At 38.0% G+C, this 6,385-nt stretch overlaps 1 long non-coding RNA gene across 1 annotated transcript; it reads left to right on the top strand.

The window, feature by feature from the left end:
• Window positions 1-931: 931 nt before the first annotated feature.
• Window positions 932-6,235, top strand: LOC122248156 (uncharacterized). The gene is made up of 3 exons (XR_015191876.1): window positions 932-1,619; window positions 4,053-4,639; window positions 6,088-6,235. It is a non-coding gene; the product is annotated as an uncharacterized LOC122248156 (long non-coding RNA).
• Window positions 6,236-6,385: the final 150 nt, after the last annotated feature.

Genomic DNA, 6,385 nt, shown 5'->3' on the forward strand with positions numbered 1-6,385 from the left:
CTTCCATCCCTGGACCCCATAATCTGGGTCCCTTTTTAAGGCACTTCGTGCTACCTCGTTCTACTTCGGGGCATATTTCGTATGAAAATATATCCTGTGCAAAACATATCCTGTGCAAAATACCTCGATGACCACCATCCTTGGCCGGAAGCTCAAGCATGGTTGTGTTTACGTATTTGCGGCTACTGACGAATTGTGGACTGGAAGCCCCCAATGAATCACCTGCATGCGCTGTTTTGTTCTCTCGATAGATGGCGCAATATTCCCGATTGTTTACAGTATAATTATAGTGCCCTCTATTGAGTGGTCGCGTCATTATCGGTCCTAGTTTCCTATCCTGAGGGATATATGAAACAAAGTCTCAGTTGCTGTCATCATGGCGCAGTGTGAGGGTTATTCGTGGTGGGTCGAGGCATTTTCATCTATAGAATTGCGGAAACTTTACCTAAATGGATATAGGTAAAGTAATATAATGAAATATGGGTACTTTCAGATGCATTTATTTGGCTTGTATAACAATCATGGCAGACGGCGAAAATAATGCATAAGAAAGGGACATAATTCATATAAATTACAAATACCGCGATCGGTCTTTTATATTTTGCCAGTATTAAATAGTTATTAAAGTGTCATTTTTTTATGATTATCGCATGAAATGTGAATATATTAGCATCACGTTAACCAATATTCTAAATGTAAGTGTTTACAAAATACAGAAGTATTCCACGTCCGTCGGTGTATACACATTTCGGCCAAACTGCGGGTAAATTTTCGATTTCTTACAGCCATCGAAAATAAAGTCGGGTATTCTTCGACCAGCACTGTGGCAAAAATGAAAGTGTGACAGTAGTATTCGTCTTTAGGGGGTTGAGTGGAGTTTATGGTGAATTACCACAGGGTTTGTCAAAAGGCAATGTGTTCCCTTAGATTTTTTCTTAAGTTGGCGCTTCGGTACGTAGTTTTTGATTAATGGCGGACACCACCGATTTTAAACGTTTTTGTTGTTTTTTTACATATTTTTAGTGCATATTTATCAGACCATAATTTCCCTGATATACTTCATGCCCTTCCCTACTATCGGTACTTAAACAACTCTGAACCAGTCATTCGCGATGGAAAACAGCAAATACGCGTAATATACATCAGGAAGAATTGCAAAGAAAAAAATAAATTCGATGGCTGCGAGGAACTGGAAATTTACCCTCTTTTCTTTTGATATAATGGCACAGTAAGTAACCAGCTCGACATTTACTGATATTTTATTATTTTGGGCAGAAGTCAGTGAGGAGAAATAATGTTGGGAACAAACATACCCTATTATGTCTCCATTAGCTCCTGCTCATCTGTCCCTACCGTATTCTGATGCAGCAGTTGGAAGCATATTTTCTCAGATGAACACGAAAAGAATCGCTTCAAGGTATGATCGATGGAAACCATTCTTCAAGTTCGATACGGACTGAAGAGGGACTAATCGTGCACAAGTTTCACACCCACCACTAAAATTATCAAGAATATGTCCAACGAAGATCCGCCAGGATGGAAGATCAAGAAACAGGAGACGAAATTGTTGCCTTGGAAGGTGACTTGGGCCTGTAGAAAGCACACTAAATGCACATAGGGTGAGTATTGTTTTGTGAATTTGTATTCAATAATTACAGGCCCAAAATAATTTGTGGGAATTTTATCTCAATCCGTGGGATTTTGTGGGACGAATTAGGCGAGATGGATGGGAATTTTACTTCTTGGAGGTTAACTACGGTGAGACCATCATGGGACAGGTTGTTATCTAAGATATTGAGGAGAACTAATTTGGCCGAGTTAAGATGCCGGGATGGTCTGCTGATATACTGACACCTATAATGAAGGAAAAAATTGCCTTAGGGTCAGTAATGAATGAAGGGTGGATGCAGCTTGCTCGAGTATGGCTATTCACACACCACCATAGATCATTCCATCTAGTATCAGACTCAGAAGCCCCTGAAGCCCCTTCTTTTCCGCCATTTTCTCAGGATATATTTAGGGGATGCTTTTACTGGATCCCGTTTTGTATTTTTGATGATAAACTACTGTGAATATGTTCCTGTCTTGTAGTTTTGATTAAAAGAGTCTCGAAAAATAAGAAATCCAAGTCAACCTTAATGAACTAGGATATTTTAAGAGAAAGACTTCAGGTCTTAACTGATAGAGAGTACAGCAATGAAAAAAAGCCCAGGTTTGTCTCAAAGGATTCGTACTAGCCTTGTATGAAAAATCCGAAATGCGTACAAGATTCCATTGGTTTTGTCAAGTAAGAAATTAAGGAAGTTAACATTCAGTGTCTAGATATCATCCCTCTTTCCATAACTATCATCATCTCCCAATGACTATAATGATAATTTCCGTTAATTACTGCAGCCACGGAATCTTTGGTTACCGTTTGCGGCACAAAGCTTTAGCGGTTTTCCGTGCGCCCTTTTCGGAGCAACGGTCGACTCTACCCACCCCGGCAACAATGTAAATATAGAAGTATATATAAGCTATGTAATGGGGGTCCAGGATGCAGAACTCCTTGGCTGGGAAATAGACAAAATAGGGTATGTCGAATGTAACCATTGAGGAAGAAGAGTTAGCTAGGGCATTAATTGGGATTAGAAGCATCAAACAGAATCTTCTAGTACATTGTATATAATATAATTACATAACTCTCCACACGTAACACAAGGTGAAAAGCTGTACCACATGACATTCTGATTTATAATATATAAGTGTTCGTTTATATTCCTGGTTGCAAAGTCTGCTGTCAGTTTCTCCTATGTTGATTTCTGAACTGACCTGTATGTCAGCATCTAAGCCTAATCCTTGTGGTCGCAACATCAGATGTCTTGCTCTTACACCTTTCAGGTCTTTGAGAGTTTATCAGCACAATCAAGTCCCCTGCAGGAGGTTCTTAGCAAGAGGTAGCACAAAGTCAATGTCCTCGCCTTATTGCATGCTGCCTTCAGTAGACAGTCATCATGATCATGTGTAGGGATTCCACACACATTGTATAACATGGCCTCGTTCATTTGCGCGATGTACATTTATTCATCATTTACTGTATATCCAGCTTCTTTATCAAGCCTGTTCAGAGCCTGGGGAGCATTATTAGTTGCAGAGCATTACTCCTGAGCCTAGAGATGAAATAATATTTTTGCTGAGTATTCCTGACAACTCGTTTAGCAATATACTAGCCCAGCCTGTAATCCTGGTGTTGTAAAATTGTTTTTGTACACAAAGCTGTGAAGATCCATCTTCAGTGTAGCACTTATAGACATTATTCAAAGCTTCAAGATGCTCACCGATACTTACAAGGGTGTAATGCTCAAGTATAGGCGTTGAGACACTCTTTTAAGGACATTTGCATAGTAACCTTGGATTAGCGGTATGTAAATTCCGCAGAGTTTTTAATATCGGCGTGTAAACTCCGTAGACTTTATTTCGCGGTATGCAAGTGCTTTCCATATCTCTTAATATTTCTCTTTCACTTTTCTCTTGCTTTTCATACATTTCATGTTATATTTCGCCTATATATTCACCCCCAGTTCTCCACGTGTCCTCTATAGTGGGTTGTTTACAAAACTATGAATTCATCTCTCTTGGAGAAAATCTAATTTCATTGGAAAACACCTTTTTTATGTTTATAAAAGGGGGTGTCGCCGTTCAATTGAATGCCGAACGACTTTTTTAAAATAAGATCTGGATCTTGGCTCATCTACAAGTGAAAGTAAGATGATTACCACATATTTTGGATCCTTTTCATCTGGATGTGGTCTTCAGATATACGTCTTTACCTAAATAAATTGTTAATGATAATGAAAAACTTTAAACCTGCTTTTTAAAGAAGTTATTCATCATATTCGAGAATGTACAGGAAAAAGTGTAAATATATTGTGGAGGAATCTCAGTGGAGCAATGCTTAAAAAGCTGTATTTCTCTGAGGAATGTGTATAAGAATTGTCTGATTTTCTGAAGGGAACAATTTCCAAACTGTTGTAATCCTGAGTTACATATTTAAAAGAACGTTAATTTTCCAGAGCAAGTGATGTGGTAGAAGCAGCTGACAGGTATAGGAGTGCCTGTTTATGCCGTGCAAGTTACAGAAGTTTCCTCTGCCTAAAACTTTCATGCAGTATAAGTATAAGGGTAGTAATAATGGTTAAGTCGTGCTTGTGTTAAAAGCGGACATATTAAACCAAACTGCCCTGATGGCCAAAGGAATTTCCGAGGTAAGTTTTATTTCTCGTGAGAATAACTTTTGTTTGAGACGCTGAATTGAAAATTAGCAGTTGTATTGTGTGAATACTAATGGGTTTCTCTCTCTATGAAACTCTTGAAGATAAACTTGACAGTAAATGCTTTGTTCTCATAGTTAGCGGCTCTGGTTAATTCTCATTATAGTGCAGGGGAAATGGATGGACAAATGCTATGACTGCAGCCATCAAATTTGCAGAAATTTTAATAGTATACATTCCAGGTGTGGAGATCTCGAGTATATCCTGTCCTGATGACCCCAGCCCTGCAACTGATGACTTGGCTACCCTAACATTCTGCCGTAGTCCCCATGACCTAACCGAAATACCTAACAAACCTCCATTCCTTACTCGCATCCAAATATCAAAAGGTATGAAGCGAAAGTTCTCGTCAATACTCTACAGATGTCCATGGTTCAAACAAGAGCAACCAAATAGATTGGTGTAAAGTGCCCTGCATGAAGCACATAATCACTATAAAACTTTTGATTTGGTAAGGAAGAGAGTAGAAAATGGTAAAGAAAGTAAATTCACGTTCTGTGAAGTACGAAATGTGCAATGATTTGATCTATCGAGTCTATCAAAAGCAAGAAAATTAATGAAGTTGGCACAAAACTTGTTCAAGAGTGTGTTGACGTCAACACATTATTTTTTAACTGATGGACATTTCTCTCGTAGTAGGACTAACTTTTAAGTATTTCGGAAATTATCTTGCACTTGTGTTGAAGCTGAAATTAAGCCGTCGGATATGGAGCATAAGTTTGCTTTGGCCACAAGTCGAGCCCAGTCGATAGTCTTAAAAATACAGAGTATCATGATAATTTGGTTGTTCACAATGTTAATTGGGATGAACATTTACAAGATCTAAGAGAAGAGACGCACTGGAGAGATTACGTCATCATGGTTTAATAGCTGGTATAAGCAAGTATTTATTTGGCTTCTCTAAACTCAGATATCTTTGTTTTCATCGGGTGAAAACGAAATTGAACCATTATAGGGCCAAGGAAAATCAGTTTCTTCTATGACTTTACCATAAACCATAAAGGACTGGATATAATTTCTGGGGATTGTTCCATTTTAAAGATCTATTCCTAAATTTGCAAACATTGCTGCTCCTATGAATTGAATGTTCAGAAAATATTCAAGTAATAAACTTTATTGGGATGAGAATATAATAAATATGATAAGAACTAAAACTTGAGCTGATATCTAAGCCAATCTTGTCTGCCAGACGATTCCAAGATGCATATACAAGCTATAAACCTCTAGATCAGGAAAGATGATATGGCACTATTGAGAAAGAATTATTTGCTATTGCTTAGATCAATCCAGGAGTTACATTTATGGAAAGGAATGTGTGCTTCAGAAAGTTAATAACCTTTAACATATTTACGTTAAATGAGGAATTCAAATGGAAGACTTAAGAATACAAAGTATTCGGGGACATTGATTAAAAATCTGTAGAGAATTACACCAGGCAATTTATTTTTTGCATAAATTCCCGAGACTTACGCGTAAATGAGGGGCATTGTAAAGAGTTTAGAAATTGCATAGTATATGACTTTGATAAGTGATGTGCTTGTTATTGGAAATTTAGTAAATTGTAAATATCTTGTTTATATCCATTCTCCTTTGTTAAGCGCCAAGTGCGGAGGTGGCCCCTCACCTGTTTTCCCTCGAAGCACTTTGCCACCGACCCTGCTTGTGTTAGCAGTAATTTTACCTGCTTGTGATCTTATTTTCCGCAGAATTTTGTTTTACATAGTGCATATTAAGGGAGTGAAATGACGGTAATTATTTTCAACAGATTTTTTTCCAGCATTTTTCTAGTACGAGGCGTTATCTAAACTAGCCTCCAATCCATCAAGCAAACGAGTGTGCCACGCCCCCACCTTCTGGCTGGCCGTGGATTACTGTTTGTGATCATTCACATAGAAGTGGAACACCTGAGGACCTGGTACTGTTTTTGTTTGTTTGTTTGGGTTTGCTCTTCATTTGATTGTTCAAAATAAAAAGAGATATATAATTATTGGAATTAGTTATTCATCCTCCAGACATCAAAAATCAATTGGAAGTAATGGCCGTACAGAGAAGGAATAAGAATGAGAGTGAGAATG

The sequence above is a fragment of the Penaeus japonicus genome, unplaced genomic scaffold (genome assembly GCF_977035675.1).
Source record: "Penaeus japonicus unplaced genomic scaffold, GWHDUDI00000001_assembly GWHDUDI00000019, whole genome shotgun sequence".
Classification (NCBI taxonomy): domain Eukaryota; kingdom Metazoa; phylum Arthropoda; class Malacostraca; order Decapoda; family Penaeidae; genus Penaeus; species Penaeus japonicus.